Source organism: Elaeis guineensis, chromosome 14 (genome assembly GCF_000442705.2).
Source record: "Elaeis guineensis isolate ETL-2024a chromosome 14, EG11, whole genome shotgun sequence".
Classification (NCBI taxonomy): Eukaryota; Viridiplantae; Streptophyta; class Magnoliopsida; order Arecales; family Arecaceae; genus Elaeis; species Elaeis guineensis.
In genome coordinates this window covers 8,467,158-8,490,041 of record NC_026006.2, presented here as the reverse complement: position 1 = coordinate 8,490,041, position 22,884 = coordinate 8,467,158, and the positions used below count along the sequence as shown (strand labels likewise).

General features: G+C 34.9%; 1 long non-coding RNA gene across 4 annotated transcripts; it reads left to right on the top strand.

Moving 5' to 3' along the window:
- The first annotated feature begins 9,449 nt into the window (after nucleotides 1-9,449).
- Nucleotides 9,450-12,618, top strand: LOC105035076 (uncharacterized). Of its 4 annotated transcripts, none has more exons than XR_012136649.1 (4): nucleotides 9,462-9,582; nucleotides 9,683-9,828; nucleotides 12,066-12,189; nucleotides 12,273-12,618. It is a non-coding gene; the product is annotated as an uncharacterized lncRNA (long non-coding RNA). The 4 variants fall into 4 exon arrangements; XR_012136650.1 differs by having other exon boundaries at nucleotides 9,678-9,828; XR_003799227.2 differs by lacking the exon at nucleotides 9,683-9,828 and having other exon boundaries at nucleotides 9,450-9,582.
- The last annotated feature ends 10,266 nt before the right edge of the window (nucleotides 12,619-22,884 follow it).

Genomic DNA, 22,884 nt, shown 5'->3' with positions numbered 1-22,884 from the left:
AATAAAATATATTTAGCATTTTCATCATAAGCTTTCATATTCTAATGAACTTCGTTGTTATGATGAAGTCCTTAAGACTATTCAGATTCAATAAAGAGAGGATTTATCGATTAGTCCTTAAAACTGTTCACGATCAAATGATAAGCTGTTAATAAGGACGACAGCTTCTATCGAGCATAGGTCGCTGTAGGCCATATGGGTTGGTTGTCCTCTTAACTAAGAAGTATAGAAACATTGGTATGACATATAGATGAGATGTAAGGGTACATCATCATTGAACGTGATCAATTTCAGAGCATTCTGCTGTCGAGAATGTCTCTGATGAGATATAGATATAAGTGTTCCTTAGATCTGAGATCACCTCAGTGACTTGCAAGCAACTCACTGTGCTTTGATACTGGACTAACTGAATTTTTAATTCAGTGATGGAAAGCTTCTAGGCATAGTCAAATACTTGCGAAGTCAGAGTATGATCGAGATGGGATTGACCACTCTAAGAGTTGGAGAGAATGAGTCATTGTATTTCAATTTAGCAAAACTTTGGCCAGGGTAATCCATCAGATGGATTTGATATTTTGAAATACAATGTGGACAACTTGATCAGAGTTGACAGTTGAACTATGAGGTGTTCTATGATCATTTTGATCAAGGAGATGAATTATATGAAAACTATATCCGCATGGGTTCTAAGGATGTTGTTCTACACATTCGACCTATCCGATCGTCGGGTACCATTGCTAGATGGTCACTTTGATTGATATAAAAATTTATTCTTATGCTATTAGCTTAGGTTTGGACCTATGAGGTCACACACATTAGAGTTCATGATCCGTTCAGATGGTTGACCAATGATTAAGAATCATTCTAGGGTTAAATTATTAATACGATTGACATTTAACCTAGTGCAAGTGTTGCAGGAGGATCGATTAGCAATTTGATTATTAATTGACTTAATTTGATTAAGTCAATGGGCTGAGATCAAGTTTAATTGAAGATGATTTAATTAGATTTAGTTTGGGCTTGATTGGATCAAGTCCAATTTATTTATTGGATAAGCTAAGTGCAAGGAAAAAACTAGTCCTAGTTCAATTAGGACTTGGTTCAACCTAATTTCTAATTTGATTAAAAAATTAAATCTAATTTAAATCTAATTTAATCTGATTAAATTAGGTTTTTAATTGGTTAAGACTTATTTTAATTAGGTTGATCTAATTTTGATTTGATTTAGTTTGAGAAATCAAATTAAAACAAGTCATAAGATAGAATCCTAGTAAGACTAGGATTCCACCTTGCGCCACATAAGCCCCCCCCACGCTCTCTCTATTATTCCATGCCAATCCCCTCTTATTTTGTGCAACAAAATCTCTCTCCCAGGTCTTTCCCACATTCAAAAGGTTTTCTCTCTTCTTTCATACATGAAAAGTGGTTGTGGATCAAATCAAAGTAGGAATAAGTTTGGATTTCAAATTCTATGAGATAGAGTTTTAAAAATCCAAAACTCTTTCCTTTTTGCACCGAATTTATTCAGATTTTTTTTGAAATTTTTGTGGCTTTTAAGGCACACATTGTACACCCTTTTTTATGGTCCATGTATGAAAATAAGGAGGAGGTGCCCAAGAGTTGGACGCCCCTTATCTTGCCATATTTGGATAAGCCTTGATTAGGTATTTGACCTAGACAAGGATTCTTTCATATCTCTCTCTATAAAATGAGTTTCTTTATTAAATTTTATTAGATTATAGAGATTTGAGAGACCTTTTGGGCATTCAAAAATTAGAGAGAAATACCTTTGGATCATGGAGATATAATAGATACAAGACAGGGTGTCTAGGAGAGAGTAAAGAGAAGAAGAAGAGGATCTTCTTCTAGGGTTATTAGTTTCATCTCTTCCCTTCCTCCATCTTGAGTTTTTATAAGAGAATCTCAGATCTAAAAACTCTTCCTCCTACTTCTCATCTTTGGAAGAGTCCAAATCAAGAAGAAGGAGGCACCTGATCAACCATCGAAGAAGGATCAGCGCAGTACTAGCATATTGTGCTAATTTCCTGAAGTAGGACTTCTGGTCAAGATTCATGGGCTCGTGTGGATGACTCCTAGAGACCGAACACGTGTGCGGTTTGCAACATCATCCTCAAGCCCAGATCAGAAAGGTTAGAATGTCTAGCTTGCAAGGTAATAGATCTGATCTATTGTTTAATACATACATTAGATGTAGTATAGAAACATGTTGATATGATCAACATGTAGTTCATGCTCTATATATTTTAATTTTTGATTTAATGCTATGTAATAATCATGTAATAAGATCTTAGATCTAAAAATTTTCTGACTTTAGAAAATAAATTTTGATTTATTTTAGTCTTCCACTGCCTGATCTTAAAAAACTTTCAAGATCTAACCCTGAAACCCTAGATCTGGTTCCTTCAGTTTGCTCTCTGTACCTCTATATATTTCTACTCGAGGTAGTCACGTGTTCTGCTGTTCTATGTGTTTGGATCTGTGAGATTTAGACTCCTTAGCAAGGGCTATGGTGCCATTATCTTTGCAGTATAGTATCACGGCATCTGATGGTATGACAACTAATTCTGCAACTAACATTACAACCAGAATGCATCCTACACATTACAGTATACTCAGCTTTCATTGATCGATTATTTGAATCCTTCCAAGATATTGATATAGGAAACACATCCATGATGTAGATATTCTACCATCAACATCAGATATAAAGTCTGAATTGGTGTATCCTCCCACTCCTAGCTTTGATCCTTCTCCGAACATGTCTCAGTTCTTCTTAAGAGCTTAAGGATTTTTCACAGCAATCCAGCACTCACAGCTTGGATACAACTGATATCTACTTGTGACAATCATGGTATAATCATTCAAGTACTTTATGGCATACGACTATATCCGAGAGGGTAGCAGACCCCTCTCTGAGATTTCTATGCTGAACACTTTCAGCATCGATCTCTGTACTTTATCTGTGAAAATACAAGCATCCAATTGCATCTATCTCTATAGATCTTTAGGATGCTCACTTTATTCTTTCATGGAGAAATCTATATTCAACCATATTTTAATCGATGTCAGTATTGGACACTCCCACTGATCTTTTGAAACTCATAATTTCTCATATCTGATCAAACAATTTGATCATATCATTGAAATGAATATTCCAACTCCAAGGGTATTGTGGTCTTTGTGATCACCTATCACAAGAAGTAAAATTCATAGGCTATTCCATATAGAAATCTTCAAAAGATCTCTACTCAGAAAGCTATTTCACATCCTTTCTTGGAGTCGATGTCTCACATCACCTCGTTGTAGGTTCTGGGATCATCTCTATGTTTCTATCTCCATGAGAAATGATTTTCTCTACATCCTCTGTTAAGCATACTCAAGTACCTTTCGAGAGATTGAGACCTACTATGTATACGAGGTGGAGGAAGAATACACGTCTACTGGCTCATGATTAATATGTTCTTAAGGTCCCAAAGCTCTCTACTCTTCAGAGACACTCTCTTAAAGCTTAACTTTCTTTCACTGCTTCATCTTAGTTAAACAGTTTTTCAAGAAGATAGCATTGAGTCACAATCACATTGTAATCCATCAAAAAATAATATCTCAAACTATTTTAGGAAGAGCTTTATAGACCTATCCTCTAACATATCACATATTATCCTAGACACAGGTTGGACATCCTTGAATCTTAAAATAATCAAGATTCAGTTCTCATCATGTCATATCTTATATGGTGTGGGAGGAACAGATTTAGAGAGAACCCAATTTCATAGAAATAAAGCATGTCCTAAAGAAATATAAATAAATCTGTGAATTTCATTATGGATCAGATCATATCTCATATAGTCCCATGACTCTTCTTATCTCATTGAGCTGAGATTTACTAAAAATGGTCCAATATGAAACAATGTCATTTTATGAGATAATCGAGAAATTTCTTTCAATGGTATTGTATGCTCGATCCGATTGAAGTACCTTCAAAAATTTTTTTGATTTGTTTCTCTACTTATATCTAATTCTTTAAATCTTTCAAAAATTTTATACTTGTATCTTATATATAAAGTAGAGACAACTCCTTGGTTAGTACATCACATGGGCTACACACATCAAATATATACAAGGATAAGTATCTCAGTGGTCTTTTTCTCTTATCTCACAAGAGTAGCTTGATCATATTTTCTCAAAAGGATGATGCACAAATTAGATTTGACTCAACAGTCAATGAGCCAAGCTCATATTTTTTTAGTTTGTTAATCATTTCTTCTCCAATATGACTTAGCTATAGGTTCCACATATACTTTAAATTTTATCTCAATTTTGGATCTCTCAGATCCAATGGCATTACTGATTGCTTAATTAAGTTCACATATGCATCAATATACAAATGATAGAGACTATCTTTAAGAACTAAATCAAATGATGATCGCAAAAGACAGATACCTATGGCTGCAGCAGCAACTATTGCCCTATAGTCAATTCAAGGGTTACTTTCTCAGCCCTCTACCTTTCCATTGACTCTACACTAGAGTCTGTAGCTCAATTAGGAGAAGAAAAAATTATAAGGACAATATTAAATAATTTTGACATGCCTACTCTAGGTGTGTCTTTATTTCTTTAAGCTCTCCAGGTATTTACCTCTGAACTCTTTCAAGGTTCTTTTGTTATCAATACTTTGATTAATTCAGATAAAATGTCATGATGGTTTTTCATATGGTAGTTTACCATAAACTATCCATATAAACTAATTAGAGATCGCAGGATCAAATCATAAGTAATTCCTTATGCACGGTCATGTCGAGCCTTTTAAACTTTTAATATCCTCGATCATTATCAAATAATGATCATAGACTGACTGCCCATCATGCATCACATGCGCTGTATGACTCTGATCACCTCACAACACTTATGGATGAATCAACATGTCATTGGCAGTGTACATGTCTCATGCATAGCACCTATCTTTATTATCATTGTCCATCCACTCGTCAAGTATAGCTCATTGACTATAGATTGGACGGATTGTTAACATTAGAATAATCTGGTAGAGAACATTACTTAATTTTTTAAACTTAAAAATAATTCTTAAGTTTGTAAGCCAGTCTATGTACTCGATTTCGATTAGTCGGTTGATATCTAAGATTCAAGCTAGAGGATTGGAAGCTGACACAATGAACAGTAGAGAGCCAAGATTCTAATTGGATGTTTGTATTTATTTTATAATTTTATTTTAGAGACTTTTAGATGTAAAAAAAACTCTCACTATTTTATCAGAACTCCCATACTCTCTGGGTGGAGAAATAAAAACCCTAACGTGATAATTGGATTTTATAGTGAGTGCTGCAGTCCCACCGATACCGTACACCTTACCTAACAGTTATTGGTAACACGAATAAACACCGATGTATGGAAACTCTTTGCCCAAATATTTCTCTAAGCATATTGTTGCCACTTGATCTCAAGTCATGTGGGCTCACTTAACAGTTATTGCTTGCACTTCTTAGTTAAGTCAGACCCACCATTTACAAGCAGAGTAAAGCCATCATTGGGTCCTTCACCTAACAGTTATTGGGCTCAACCCCATCTTCATCCTGCAGCAACTCTTTGCTAATAGAGTGGTTACATGTTCTCGATGCAACTGAACCACTATGACCAGTCGAGAACAATCAATGCTGGTAGCATGTCCGCACATCTACAACGGTGGAAGATCTTGGACTTAATATTTTGTAGTGAGATTTTGGATTTAGATCTCATCTAATCAGTCATCACATGACTGATGTAATTGGCATGGGCTAAATCAAACCACCAAGCAATTATATTTGTGACTCAATCTTTCAAATTGGCCAGTTAAGTGGAGATTAGTGGGGGTCTCCTTGTTGCTTTCTTTAGACACCAATAAATTGGTGAGGTAAGTGAACAAAACTAATTAAATAACCATTTTTCAATTATTTATCTTAGACACCAATTGGATAATTGATCAGAATTGGTTAGCTCAAGGAATCAGGCTCAAATCAACAAGCCAAATTTGATCCTTAGGTTAATCGATTCTACATGTGGGACTCAATCGATTTGATCAAAAATAATTGTATGATCATTAACTTAATTGATCTAACTCAATTTAATACTTGACTCGATTTAATCAATTACTTAATCGAATTAGACCATATGTTCCAAATCAAAAATCTTTGATGTAATCTTATTACATGACCTAATTTTTTATTTTTTCATGACCAAAATCCTCATACATAAACATAAATTTTATATTCTAAAATTATATTTCACATCTAACTACTTTGCATAAAAGTAAGTATTAAGATATGAAAATAATTTTCAAGTTCTAACACACAAACATATATCACATATATGCATGTAAAATCAGATCATAAATAAAATTTTAGATCTAAACATGATATCATATATCTCATATACTAATTATAGATCAGATTAAAGCTAAATTTATGATCTAAATATATAATCATATATCATACATATGAATTAAAATTCAGATCATAAAAAAATTCAGGTTTCATGCATGTATCTATTTCACATGAACTAGAACTCTTTCTAGATCAATTTTTAGATCTATGCATATATCAATATATTAACTATATATTCTAGAATTAAATCTAAAATTAAATTTTATATTTGAAGATCTATCCATACATCTCATATATCAAGAAAAAATTGATTTTAAAATTTTTTTAAAATATGTATATTAAAATTCAGCATATGAAAATCTATGGCTCTGATACCACTATTAGAATTTGGGATTTGAAGCATGCATATGTGTTTCAAATCAAAATTTTTTAAATACTACAGTAGAGAATTAGATTAAAATAATTTTAATCTAAATTTTGCATGTATAAAAATATAAAACTATATGGATCTATTTTATATGCTGGAATTTAGATTGTGATCAAATCACATACCTGTTTCACAATCTCTTTCTTCAAATCTAGATGTAAAAGAGATAAAGCTCTTTGTTAGCTGCATAAGTATTCAGCCTCTATGAGTATCCACTCATGATCAGTCTAGAATAGTCCTCTACAATCTGAATTTTGAATCTCCAAAATTCAGTCTGCTGAATCTAAATGAAGCCTGGATCGTGATCAACACTTGATCTTTCTCTTTGATCATTTTTTTCTCCTCTTTTTTAGAGTTTTTCCTTACTATGTGCTGCTATTAGATACTAGAAACCAGCAAGAAAGAGATACTCAAACTCCTTTAGGCATAGAACTCCTTAGGATGCATGTCTCAAGGAAGGGGTGTATAGAACACCCAAAAGAAGAGAAAGGGAGAGGAAGAGAGGGTGTGGGGAGAGCCTTTGGATATGAGGGGCTGCTGGTTTGGATGCTCTAGGGACCTTAGGAGAGGTCTCTTTAAATAAGCATAAGGATTGAATCCTATTCAATCTCATAATACAAGTCCTACTTACATTAGGATTCCTATTAACTTAAGTTATCCAATTTATATTAGGAAGCCCATTAGGTGCCAACAATTGGAGCCCTTGCATCGATAATTAGACACTCCAAAACACACCTAAGAGATGCCCCATATGAAAATAAAAGACCCTCTAACTAATGGACACGCCCAAATTGATCAAATCAAGGCGGTGCCCCATAATATCTATCAAGGAGATTCATAAGGGACTTGCACCCTTAATTTATGTGATTCATAACCTTTGACACCCAATAATTGAAGTCTCATGAATCTTATTCATGTAGGTTATTAGCAGATAATTAAGTTAGAATTAACTTATCAAATAAGTAATCCCAACGAAAAGAAGAATTGGGTCCAACTATGTACTAGAAAGATTACCATGAACCCAATGGGTTTCTCTAAATCCAGTTGATACTTCATAAGTTTAATTACTTATTTCAAGCTTAATTTCTTTCTTGTGTGACCTCATAGGTTCAATTCTATCTGGTAGTGAGACATACAATGATCTCTATCATCGTATCATTGAAACTCTTTTCAATGGGTCAGAATAATTTCACTCTAACTCAACAAGGATTGTCGATCCAGAATAATCCTAATGAGCTCTCACAATCCACTAGTGACACCTAGCAGTATGTAGTGACAACTCAGTAGAATTGAAATGAACCTCTAGGTGTAGTTAACGTGTGATTCAGTCCCTCTATCGTGAGTCCCGACTAGATGGCAGGTCATGGATAAATCGTCAAACCTCAACATATGATAGATTCAATCAGCTTAAGTTTATATATGATTCTATAAAAATTCTTTTTCATCAATAACACTACTATGGCCATAGACTTAAGGACTCAGCCTCTTAAATCTCATAGGACTACTCCTTTCTACTAGGATCACTAGATCCCATCTTGATGCACACCCCACTCCTATAGTGGACCAACTGTCACCAACATCTACTACAAGAGCTTTTTGAGACCCATGTTGATGTGTCAGTCAAACTCCAGCAGCCTCACTGCGAGTAGTAGTATCATCTCAGATCAAAAGATCAGTCATACAACTGCAGCATCGAGAAAGTCATTAACGAGTGAGCAGACATTCATGTGACTTCTCGTGTTGGTCATGCTCAGTACTAGTTATTCTCTAATAACCACCTGCACTCTTGCTCCAGTGTCTCTACACTGCAGACTTGAGACCCATCTATCCGAAGGAAGCAATCTGTGCATTGGTCTATCCAGATCAATCACCATTCTCATGATGATCATTTGACCAAGAGCAATTTAGGAATCAACCATAAATGATATATGCTTCAAATTCTCAACTCTTGGAGAATATGTGTCATCATCTTGTTAATTCCTTGGATGATTCATAGATACATAGACATGAATGGTAATATAACTGCCCAATAAGTACAAAATCATATCCTAGAGATATGAAATATGTCAGTCAAGATTGACTTCTAGGACATACATCCAATGAAAATACCACTGTTCAACCAACCAGATCCGATCTGAGATAGATATTAGATGGATATGGATATAAAATTTTTAATTAATTACAAGATAGATATGGATATTAGCTGATTTGACTTGTACACAGTGCAATCCCTGACGCGTCTAGTAGTATTCTATAAAATTTTAGAAGATTTTGGAATTTAAAATTAAAATTTGTTTGGATTTGGGATTTATCCATCATATACCTTTTATCGAAACTTAATTATATATATATAATAAATTTATTAAAAATATATATCTAGAAAATATATAGTAATTTTTTATTAAATTTTATAATTTATAAATATATATAATCAATTTTTATAAAAATATATAAATAATAAGATGGTATGAGGATTTGAATCCAGATTGTTGGAAGGCCTAATCACTATCTTAATCATGTAATAAGGCATAATTATATAGGCTTACTAATATATCTATTTAAACTCTTTTATATATATATATATATATATATATATATATATATATATATATAGCCCTAGCCATCATCTAACCTTTTTCTATTCGGCTGCTCAAGCCTCCACCTGATTGAGACCCTGAAGACAGAAGAAACAAAGGAAAAATTGAGGGAATATGTAGGAAAAATCAACGAGAACGAAGGAAAGATAGAAGAAATCAAAAGGTAAGATCTTTTTCCCATATGGATTGATCATTTGCCTTCCTTTTCCCCTCATTTTCTTTTCATTTTATTTTTCCTTTCTGTGATTTGTGGCAAAGGACAGCACCTGAGGGAGATCAGAGGGCAGGGGGGAGGCCGTCGATAGGGGGGAAGAGATAGGAAGCAGCAGAGGATGGCGAGGAAGGAGATGGGCCGAAGGCGGAAGAGGGGGAGGGGGAGGGCGGAAGAGGGGGAGGGGGAGAAGATGATGTGGGTGAATGTATATTTACTTTAAAAGATTAAAAATCTTATGGCATATGACTTGCTCCTATTAATTTGCATTCTTCTAAAGCTTAGACTGAATATTCTCTTACCATTATCAAGCTGAACTCAAAATCTTTTATTGCTTAGCTGCTAGCCCTAGTTTAGGATGAATTTCATAGCCTTTCACTTGGTAATGCAGCTTTCATTGATTGATTATAATGGTGCCTACGATTTCTGTATCCCAGATGAAGTTCTAACCAATGGGATTGGCAATTTAATTTATTCTTCCTACCTATTATAGGATCTTGATTGGTATTTCATTTATGCTTTATCTTCAAAGGCTGCCTCAGTGATTTGTTGCCAGATGTTACAAAAGGAACATAGCCTATACGGTTTTCCTTGCTTGCAATGTGCTGCTGGTAACATTTCTTCCCAAATGATGTCTCAAAGAACATAGATACTGATAGGAATTGGAACACATTCTACACCTTTTCAACATTTGAGCAAGTTGTTCAGAAATTTTGTTGGAACTCATACATACAGGAACACAACTAATGCTAGGTTTAATTATTGTTGCACATGGTCTGCTGGACTATTACTGTTTTATTGGGCAGGATATCAATATAGGTGCTATCAACACTTTCTAACTTCAATCTGCTGTTGTTCATCCTTTCAAAACCCATTGCATACAGTTTTGATCTTCGGATTGATTTACTACCAATTTCAGTTCTCCTTGTTCTTTATTACTTTCATTATTTGGTGTACACTCTCTGAGTTTCAGTTGTTCCAACATCAGGCTTCACAGCAATATGGGCAACATAACTTATTCACGAGTATCTATTCTAATGGGCAGCATAATTTATTCATAAGTAGCTGGGTTTGGTGTTCAGCATTGTTCTTCTGGATGTGGTTTAATGCTGAACCGGGTCAGAATTTCACATACTATCTTAGTCTGTGGCAAATGATATTATGGTTGATGGCATTGTTTCAAGCAAATAGTTAGTGGATCTTTTACGATATAGCTTACATTTCATTATATTTTATGGCAACTGATATTACGGTTGATGGCATTGTTTCATGCAAACAGTTGGTGGATTTTTTGCGATATAGCTTACATTTCATTATATTTAGTGTGGCAAATGGTACTATGGGTAATTATCTTCTTTCACGCAAACAATTGCTGGACTTCTTATAATGCAGAATATACCTCCTTATATTCATTCTTCATGTATACTCAGGGGAACTTCATTGACTTCTTATCAATGCTACAGCATGATATTGTTCAGTGCCGCCATGCTTATGGTTTATCACAGTGTAGGAAAGCTTGTTTGCCGACTGGCAGTATCTTAAACTTTCTGAATGTTCCTTCTGTTACCTTGATGTATCTACATATATTGTTTCGACCCACTATACTTATACTACTTTTGTTACTTGGGCCTTTTTTCAGTTGCTGTATCATGCATAGCTTTACTACTTCTTAATAGTATGGTAGCATCCCCCTTTACCAAAATACAAAAAAAACTTTTATTGCTTTATTTGGTTGAGAGATTTGTAACAGGTATATTTGTTTGTGAATGTGTTCTGATTGTGAACTTGTTCCCTATAATCAATTTTAGAAGGTACAAAACACCACCAACTTTCTGTAGGCCTTTGATGCACATGCATTCCCAATATGAGATCTGTGTTTTATTTGACAAACCAGCTACAAAACCCCATTTGACAAACTTTCAATATTTCTTTTCCTATACGTACTAATGCCCTGAGCAAGTTATTATTTTTTTTTAAAAAAAAAGAAAGACAAAAAGGCAATAGGTTATAATGAAAGAGATAGGAAGTTGGTGTACATGAATATGCTGGTGTGTTTTGGTAACCATTTTGTAGTTATTTCTCTCGGCATGAAATACTTGATGATGACGAGATACATGAGTTATGATAAAGACTAAAAGAAACAGTGATAGAAGAGGAAGAGAAAGAAGAAGAGGAAGATGAAGAGGACGCGGACGATGAGGAAGAAAAATTTGAAAATGATGAGTCTGATGAGAAAAAAAATGAGTTTAAGTTTCTTGATAGTAATAATGATTGATTTATACAATATTGCTATTCACATTTAAGTTAGTTGATAGTAGATAAAGTTTCTATCAAAATAAAAATGAATAAGTAGGTTTGATAATTATATATTCTTATTTGACATCTATTTTTATTGTTATTTTGTATGACTAATTTGGTTTATGTTTAATTCACAGATTCGTCAAGCTTGAGGTGCCATATCGGATGATTGGGTGGTTGAAGTAGTGCTTTAAAGAAGCTTAGCCTTTGTGGGATTAGGTGGAGTAAATAATCAAGGATGAGTTACTACACAGATTTGAGGTGATGTATTAGACTTTTACTTAGTTCATAACGTGAATAAGTTATTATGATAATAAAACATTATTCTTTGATATATTTTGCAGGCAAGGTACAGATGGTCTCCAGCAAAAGATCATAATGTTAGGAAATGCTTAATGAGTACCAATAGATATCTACTTACTAGTATAATAAGTGAGACATAAAAGAAATATGTTGATAAGTTAAAGGAGACGAATCCGCAAGCTACACTTCCAGACAGTTTGGTTATGAACTTATTAGGTGTAGTATTATGTTTGATACTGGATACTAACTGGAGTTGAATTGTTTAATATTTTGATATACTGTATTTGCTTATGTATTTTGAGGTGTAGTTTTATGTGTTGTATATGACTGTGTATTTGAACGATATTTGAATTATTATGAATAGATTAATTAATTTAAATTTTAGTATATTTTGCTTGTTTATTTGAAGAAAAAATAACATATTAATTTTTTTATTATAATAAATTTTGTCACTAATGGTAGGTTAACTTTTTGTGACAATAAATTGTCATTAAGAATTATTTTTTTAATGATAGTTTAACTTTTTGTGATAATAAAATTTATTACTAATACAGGTTAACTTTTTTTATGATAATTAATACGTTGGTTACTGTGAGTACCTCGGATCAGTGTAACAATCATGGGACACCTCAAATCTTCAAGCTATCATTAGGACTACTTAAAAAAAGAGTCATGTACAATGTAGAGTAGCTTACGTCTGGTGTGTCGTATGGTCTGTTTGAAAGAAATATACCCTACAAGCCAATAGAAATTTATATTTTGATAGATTTTTCTTGTAATCTTTCAGACTCGTATAATTGACACTTTATAAATAAAAGATATTTTTCATCATATACTGCATCTTATTTTTATAATGATTATGATGAACCCCATAAATCAGGATAATGATTTTAGGATTACGATGAGATCATACCTATAAGATCAAAAATCTTAAAAATTTTGATTTAAAATATTCTTAGTTATAGGAGCATTGAGTAGGGGATCAATATTTCGGATAGACTAGCACTTCCTATGTATGCTCGATGGAGAGGGTGGCTGATCTTATAAGCCACTTGTATGAGATACTAATACAAGGATGTGAGTGCTCATTAAAGAATGAGTTTACTAAATTGATCCAACTTAAGAAACGTCTTACAAAATTTACTTATCCATCAAAAGATGTTTTCTTATAGTGGGAGTTGTGTATGTAATCCTTTGACCTAAGACTACCATAGAACTTTGTATACATAAATCCATATTTTGGTTCATATTTATTCATGACTTAGTCATGTACAGAGTGATCTCGATATAGTAAAATATGTATGAAGGTTGTGAGTAGGTCAATATGGAATCGATCACTTCTGATAAGAGAAGATCGCATCCTACTTGCTTGATCGATTGATGATTCAGAAAATCTTTGATCAAAGTAGGATAAAAATTAGAAAGAATTTTTAATATTTTATTAATTAAATTATCATTAAAGATTAAAAAAATATAAATATAATATTAGATTTGACATCATTTCATATCTAGAGTCATATTCAGGATGTAGTGAGATCGCAGGATTGAATTGCATGGTAATTTTTCACTGAAGGATATTTTTGATATTTGTATCAAAATTTTATATTTTTCAGATAGATATAATATATTGCTAGATGTCAATCTTGTCTTGTAAGTTTGATCAAATTAAAGAGTTTAATTCGATCGCCAATTAGAAAGAGTTTTAATTACTGAAATCGGATTAGCTCGATTGGATTTAGATCGGTTAGATTAAATTCTAATCAAATCAGATCAACTTGCACTCGGATCCATTGTTGGCTAGATGTGGAATCCAATGGGTCACACACAAAAAAAATTGATCAGGAGTCTAATTGAATTAGATCATATTTGCATAATAGATTTGCCAACACATGTTGCAAATCCTAGCTTCTTGTTTTGAATCGGATTCGAAATTGATTCCAAATTGGGCTAGTTAAATCCAAATAATTTAAACTAATTTTGGATTTGAGTTGGGTCAATCCTTGACTATATGTACCAGAGATTTGGCATTGTATAATTAGGTCCCCACATGTCAAGAATTTTTCTTGCGTGTGGGATGCATTTTTGTGCGCAAGACATGAGTTGGCGTCCCAAGAGATAGGACGCCCCTTCCTCATCCTTATCCAATGGTTCCATGGTGAAATTATTTTTTTGAGAATCATGATTTCTTTTTAAATGTAGAGGAGTTCTTCTGTAGCTAAATCACCTTCTGGTTTAATCATGAAAATTAGTTGAAGTTTGAAAACTAGCCTAATCTATCCATGCGCCTAACCTAAAGTCCATGTTGTGAAGGACTCTTAGCTAATTGTCACACCTCATCTTAATCTCAGATTTTTTCCATGCCAACACCTAATTAGCATCTCAATCTTGGGCTATTGGATGGACAAAGTTTCACTAATGAGTGGTGGAGAAAAAATGCACCTAAGAAAGCCTCGCGATGCATCAGAGAATTATCGAGAAAAATATTTCGAAGAGTCTTTCTGCGTGAAGCATCTTTTGGATTTTTTTCTGATGATTGTCATATGTCAAAAAGTTTTAGATAGGCATGGGATTTCATCAGGGGGCATGAGAAATTTTGATGGATGCGAGATGGCATGTGGAGAGGGCGCAAGACAAGTCTGAAGGCAACCTATCGCTAACTATTTAAAGGGGGTGCACCGGGGGATTTGTTTCATTCAGAAATTTGCTTCTATCTTTTCTTTCTTACACCCTCTCTCTATTGTCCAATTAATCTCTTCTTTTTCTTATTAAGATAAATCCAAAAATAGTAAGGACAAGTTCAATTTTAGGACAAGAGTCTAGGAAGAGATATAAGGAAGACAAGGAGAGAAGAAAGGTAGGGATAAGAAGGCTAGGAAGAGAGGAAGAAGGTCTTGAGGTCCTACTACCCAAGGAAATTCTCAGAGTAAAAATTTTGATGGAGAAATCATCTTAGAGAGTTGGTATCCTGATTATAGCCTTGTGTGGATCACCGTTGAAGGGCGAACACTTGGGCGCCTGGTGGAGGTTCGCCAGATTTTGAAACAAGCGCTGTAGATATTCTTCTATAGCTTGAATCTTATTATGAATATATGTTATATGATTGTTAATTATCAAGGAGGTACTGATTTAAGAGTTTAATATTTAAAATTTTATAGTTTAAATTTTTAAAAACCATTACGCTTTCGTTGTGCATGTCCACCTTGAAATCTTACAGTGGTATCAATGAAGGGAAAGAAACTATTTTTCCTCGAAAGGTACAGGTTGCATCTAAAAATTTTTATATTCATCTATATGATTAAGGATTAAATTCTAACCTAATTAGTAGTGAAACCAGAGATCAAATCTTAAATTATCTGATATAAACCTTTGTAGAGGCCTGGATGTGCAGATCCTCTACTTCGCATGCACATCAGACGCCGTAGGAAAGCAGGATGAACTTCAATCTAATTGTCTTTGCAACTCAATCAATCGAGGGATGAGATATGCTGGTATAATATCTCACAGTAGCAGGTGAGATACCCAAGATGGATCCACACCCAAAGGAAAAGGGGCGGCAACAAGAGGAGAGGGCAAGGGGGAAGAAGGGACCTCTCTCTTCTCACGCCTCTCTCTTCTCTCGATCTGATTTGTTTGCTATGCATCTATAGGTAAAGACCTTCTCTATTTATAGATGATTTTTATGACCTAATAAGTATAGGATTCCTAACTCAAATCTGATTTGAATCAGTCCAATACTCATGAAAGAAAGATTCCTACATGAGATAGAATTGCCATCACATATGATAACCAATTTGCACCCATTCCCTCACCCACATGGAACACCCCAAATGAGCAAAGCTCTAGGTGTTGGTTGGCCCATAATAGAGGAGAATCTTAGTACAAGTGAAAATACTCATATCTCATCAAAAATAGATCCGATTTGAATCCAATTCGAAGCTGGATCGAAATAATTTCGAAAGACTGTCAATTCCAAACTCTTTAGGACTTTTGTACCAAGTCTAACTTAGATTTTGGACCCAATTAAGATTAATTAATTCAGATCTAATTTAAAATTAATCAGTACTTAAATTCAATCTTTTATATGCTCCATGGATCATGGATCAGAAACTATTCATCCACGGGATCAAATTTGTACCTCATGTGTAGTGCTAGCTAGATATAGTCAACTCTTCAATTCCGTTTGACCCGTAACTTAATTCTCAATCAAGCTGGCTTATATATTCAATCAAGTCAAGTACTTCTAAATTAGACATATAAATATAAGTCAATTTCTTCCTACTTTGTTTGACTTGTGTACGTGACTCCATAGGTTCAAACACTAAGTCGGTAGCACAGGAACCAATTCCTGCACTAATTGAGATACCATCTAGCAATGGTTCTCGATATTTTGATAAGTCGAATTATCGTAAAGAAATATTTTAGAATCCATACATATGGTTACTGCATAATTTATTCTTTTGATCCTGAATGGTCTAGGTGTTGGGAATACTGTCCCAAAGTCAATCGTCAGTCTGTTGACGGTTGTGCTCTTTGTTGTATTAGTACATAAATCATAAATAAATAAAAGTTATTTTGATATTTTTTATCACAAATTGTCATCTTCTAATGAACTCTTGTGTTGTGGTGAAGTCCTTAGGACTATTTAGACTCGACAAAGGAGGATTTGTCGTTTAGTTCTTAAACCTGTTCACGATCAAATGATACGTTGTTACCAAGGACAATAATATTTATCGAGCATAGGTCGTTGTGTGCCATATAGGTTGGTTGTCTTCTTAACCAAGGAGTGTGGAGACACTGGTATGGCATACAGGTGAGATGTTAGGGTACATCTGCACTGAACGTGACCGACTCCGGAGCTATCTCTGCTGTCAAGATTTGCTCTGATGGGATATGGATATAAATATCCCTCTGATCTGAGACCGTCATGGTGACTTGCAAGCAACTCACTGCACTTAGGCACTGGACTACCTAAATTTTTAATTCAGTGACGGAAGGCTGCTGGGTGTAGTCAAGTACTTGACTTGTCGGTGCGTGTGTCAAGATGGGATTGACCACTCCAGTTCAGGAGCTATGTACAGTCATATTTCAATTTAGCAAAACTTTGGCCAGGATAGTTCTAGTGAGGAGTCACAGGACTGATTGAGTTGAGCACGACTCGGATGATCTAATCAGGGTTGACAGTTTAACCCTGAGTCATCCTAAACATAGGGGTCAAAAAGGATGAATTATACAGTAACCATATTCACATAGGTTCTGAGTATTGCGATTGTGACTATTCGACCTATCCAGATGTCGGGTACCATTGCTAGATGGTCACTTCGATTAGTACAGAAATTTGTTCCTGTGCTACCGGCTTAGGTTCGAACCTGCGGGGTCACACACATTAGAGATTCCTATCTGATCTGATGGCTGATGAAGAGTTCTAATATTTGTGGACTATGAGTCCTACATGTCTGGAACTCTATGATCAAGAATCAGGATTCTCTGATCATGAGTCCCACACATTTTGGGTACCGAGGTCAAGAGTCCCACTGGTTTGGGACTTTTCGATCAGAATTTCATATCGATGAATTCTGATGCCCAATTGCCCATCGGATTTGGATTCAATATTTATGAAATGTTTAATTAGTGATTTAATCATTAATTAACTCAATTTGATTGAGTAATTATTTTTGAATCAAGTCCAATTGAATTGGATTCAGTTGGGTTTGATCCGATTAGGTTAAGAGTTGACCTAATCATCGAGATAGTTTGATCCCTGAATTGATCAGGGGTTGGACTTAGTCAATTTTTGATTTGATTAGGATTTTATTGAGCCTAATTAAGTCTAATTAAATTAGATTTAATTTATTCTAATTGTGCTTAACCTATTTTGATTAGGTTGGTTCAATTAAGATTAAACCACCATTTGAATTTGAATCCCTGCGCCACTTCATATCTCTGCACCCATTTGAATTCACGAGAAGAAACTTCTCATGAATTTTCTCTCACGCAAAGCCCTTCCCATTCCCCACATTTGTGCGCCACATAGGTGGATAAGGATGGTTGGTTGGCCATTCAAATTCAAAATAAAGTTTGAATTTGAATGAGCAACCAATCCATGCGCCATGTCCTTATCCTCTTTAGCACCCCATATCTTACATGAGAAAGAGTTTCTCGTGAAACCTTTCCATGCACAAAGCAGCCACTCACCTTCTTTTCTCATGCCCGAGTGGATAGGGATGTGTTGGTTTGCATTTGAATTCAAATTTGATTTGAATTCAAATGTGCAACCACTTATCTTTATCCTCTCACGAGGATAAGACACGTTTTGAACTATTTTAAAAGAGATAGGGAGGTGGGGCGTGCATAAAAAAAAATTTTGACAAAGAAAGTGGGGTGTGAGGAAGCTTTGTGCATGAGGTGAAGGTCCAAAACCTTCCGAGAGAAAAAGAAAGAAAAGAAAGAAAATTGGGCACAGAGTTTTCAGTGTGTTCCCTAGGGTTACAGCCTGGGGTTCGGGAAGTGAGTTAGTGAGCTACGAGTGTCGTGAGCCCACCAAATTCAAGGGAGAGAATCATCTACCTCTCAAGCACATTTACTGATGATCCAGAGTATCTGTGGAATCAGCAGACATCGATCGAAGGAGTTCGATCAGCATCAGCTGTCGAAGGGCTTTATAACGAGCTAGTACTCGTGAGGAGCCAATCAGATCGGGAGCCTTGTGTGGATAATCTGCAGAGGTCAGACATGCTGTGTGGCTGCATTGAGGTGATCAAAGCCTCTCGACGGTAATCAGATTACGGTGATCGACTACCCACACAAAGGTATTGTGTTCTGAACACAGAATAGTAAATTGTTTACTGTTCAAATTTGAATTTTAAATTTAAATCCATGCATGCTGTATATCATATTTAGATCATAGTGTAGGATAAATATATGTTAATTAATTAGATTAATTAATTATTTTCACTGTAAAATAGTGATTTTGAAAAAGTTTTAAAATTATCATTTTACCCCTGCACTCAAATTTCGCTTCACTAGGATGGTCTCAGGTTAACTGTCAACCGAGATTGCTTTATCCACATTGTATTTCAACCTTTCAAATCTATCTCATGGATTATCCTGACCAAGGCTTTACTAAATTGAAATACAGCGATACATCATCTTCAATAATTTGGAGGGATCAATTCCATCTTGATCCATACACAGACTTCGCAAGTACTTGATGGTACCCAATAGCCTTCCATCATTGCATTAGAAATTCAGGTAGTCTGGCATCAAAGCACAGTGAGTTATTTATAAATTACTATGGTGATCTCAGATCTGAAGGATACTTATATCCATGTATTTCGTGAGCAGCTCTTGATAGCAGAATGCTCAACAGGTGAGTCACTTGTTCAATGATGATGTACCCCTATATCTCACCTGTATGCTATATCAGTGTCACACACTCCTTGGTTAAGAGGACAACCAACCCATATGGCACACAATGATCTTTACTTGATAAACATCATCATCCTGTAATGACGTATCATTTGGTTGCAAACATGTTTAAGAACTATACGATAAATTCTCTCTTTATCGCACACTAGCATAGTTCTAAAGAATTCATCACAATACAAAAGTTCAAGAAAGATGTAACTTTGCGATGAAAAGTATCAGAATAATTTTATTCAATAATCAATAATTCATATACAAGGATAAACTCAATTGTCATATGATTGATTTTAAGACACAATTCCCAACAACTCTCACTTGGACTAAAACCAATTGGGGTAGTATCTTATACCCATCTTCCATTTGAAATCATCGAACTCTTTGATCTCGAGAGCTTTAGTGAAGGGGTCGGTTAGGTTCTTTTTTTCGTTGATCTTCGAAAGTTCGACGTCACCACGGTTCATGATCTGTCGCACCAGATAATAGCGGCGCAGAACATACTTGGTGCGATGGTGTGACTTGGGTTCTTTCACCTGAGCTATGGCACTAGAGCTGCCACAGTACAGCAATACAGGGCCATCAATAAAAGGTGTAACTCCCAGCTCGTTGATGAATTTTTGCAACCACACCGCCTCCTTTGTAGCATTTGATGCAGCAATGTATTCTGTTTCGCATACAGAATTGACCATAGTATATTGCTTGAAACTCTTTCAGCAAACAGCTTCACCATTTAGAGTAAATACGTAGCCCGACATGCTTCTGCTATCATCATAATCTGACTAAAAATTAGAATCAATATATCCCATAAGTTTTAGATCAGTGTCTCCATAGATAAGCCATTGGTCTTTAGTATTTTTGAAATACTTAAGAATTGCTTTCACAATCTTCCAATGCTTCTCACCCAGATCAAACTAGTATCTACTCACTATTCCTAGTGAGTAGGCCACATTCGACCTCATATATATCATAGCGTATATGATTGATCTCACTACCGAAGCATATGGTATTCTACTCATACGCTCTTTCTCCTCAAGAGTTGTCGGACAATCCTTCTTAGAAAAAGTAATTCCATGGCCTATCGAAAGATAGCTTTTCTTGAAATTATCCATGTTGAACCACTTCAATAGGGTATCGATGTATGTGGTTTGAGACAATCTAAGCAACCTTCTAGATCTATCCTTATAGATCTTCATCCCAAAGATGTAGGATACTTCTCCCAAGTCCTTAATGGAGAACTGTGATGATAACCACAGCTTCACACTCTGCAAAATCGAGATGTCATTTCTTAGTAATAGTATATCATCCACATATAACACAAGGAAGATGACTACAGAATCGAAAGCCCACTTGTAAATGCAAGACTCTTTTTCATTCCTAATGAAGCCATACATTTTGATCACTTTATCAAAATACATATTTCAACTTCTAGATGCCTGCTTAAGTCCATAAAGACTTTTTCAGCTTGCACACTTTTGACTCATTTGTGGATATGAACTCTTCAGATTGTATCATATACACATCTTCTTCTAGCTCTCCATTAAGAAAATTGATTTTGAAATCCATCTGTCAGATCTTATAATCTAAGTGTGCAGCGATAGCAAGCATACTTCGGATGGACTTGACCATTGCCATAGGAGAGAATGTCTCGTCATAGTCAATACCATAATATTGACAGTAATCCTTGGCAACTAGATGGACTTTATAGGTCTCTACCTTCTCATTCGCTTCTCTTTTTCTTTTGAAAATCTATTTACACCCTATGGGTTTTATCCATTCGGACGGATCAACGAGTATCCATACACCATAAATCTCCATGGACTCCATCTCGAATTTCATGGCTTTAAACCATTTCTGAGAATTGAACCTTTTCATGGCCTCCATATAGGTGATCTAATCTTCATCGTTCTCATCAAGTTCAATGGGGTCACCATCTCAGACTAAAAAATAGTAGTATCTATTCGGCTGATGCGGTACTCTACTAGATCTCCTTAATGGCACCTCTACTGACTTCGAATTTTATTCATCAATCAAATCCAATTCTGTGCGTGTCAGTCCTTCCACCTCATGAACTTCATCAAGTTCAATTTTATAGGCATTAGCTCCTTTACCAAAGAACTCTTTTTTTAAAAAGACTATCCGGCTGCTGACAAACACTTTTTATTCTGCAGCGAGGTAGAGTAGTACCCTTTAATTTCTTTTGGATACCCTACGAATAAGTATCTGTCGGACTTCGGTCCAAGCTTATCTGTCTTTAAATGCTTGACATAAGCTAGACACCCCAAGACCCTAAGGTGTGAGAGCTCCAGCTTACGTTCAGTCCATATCTCATATGAAATTTTATCAACAGACTTGCTGGGCACCTTATTCAGAATGAAGCAGGTAGTTTCTAGAGTATATATTCAAAAGGAGATTGACAGACTCGCAAAGCCCATCATGGATCTGACCATATCTAACAAGGTTCGATTTCTCCTCTGAGACACCCCACTATGTTGTGGTGTTTCAGGAGTGATCCATTGTGAGAGAATCTCATTCTCTTCTAGATATGTCAGAAACTTACTAGTGAGGTATTCACCTCCTCGGTCTATCGAAAGATCTTAATACTCTTTCTAGTTTATTTCTCTACTTCAGCATGAAATTGTTTGAACATTTCAAATGATTCTGACTTATGCTTCATAAGATAGACATACTTATACCTTGATAGGTCGTCTGTAAATATAATGAAGTAATAGTATCCTCCTTTGGCACTTATGTTCATAGGCCCGCATACATCAGTATGTATTAGACCTAGGACATCGCTGGCTCTTTCATCTTTTGCTTTAAAAGGTAACTTAGTCATCTTACCAAGTAGATAGGACTCACAGATAGGCAATTATTCATAATTATCTATCTCAAGGATACATTTCTTAATCAACCTGTTAATCCTGTTCTTGTTCACTTGACCAAGCCTACAATGCCAAAGGTAGGATTCACTGATATTATCTAATTTAGGATATTTACTGAGTGTGTATATTATACTAACAGACCGTGATATTATGTATATGTCATATTTTAATTATCCACACACAATTGTAGTATCATTCATAATGATATTACAAAAATCATTCTTTATTATAAACTTGTAACCAAGTTTGGCCAAAAGGTCTACAGAGATAACATTCATAAAAAAAGAGGGATAATAATGACAATCATTTAATATGACACTATTGGACTCGAAGATAAGCTGCAAAATTTTCA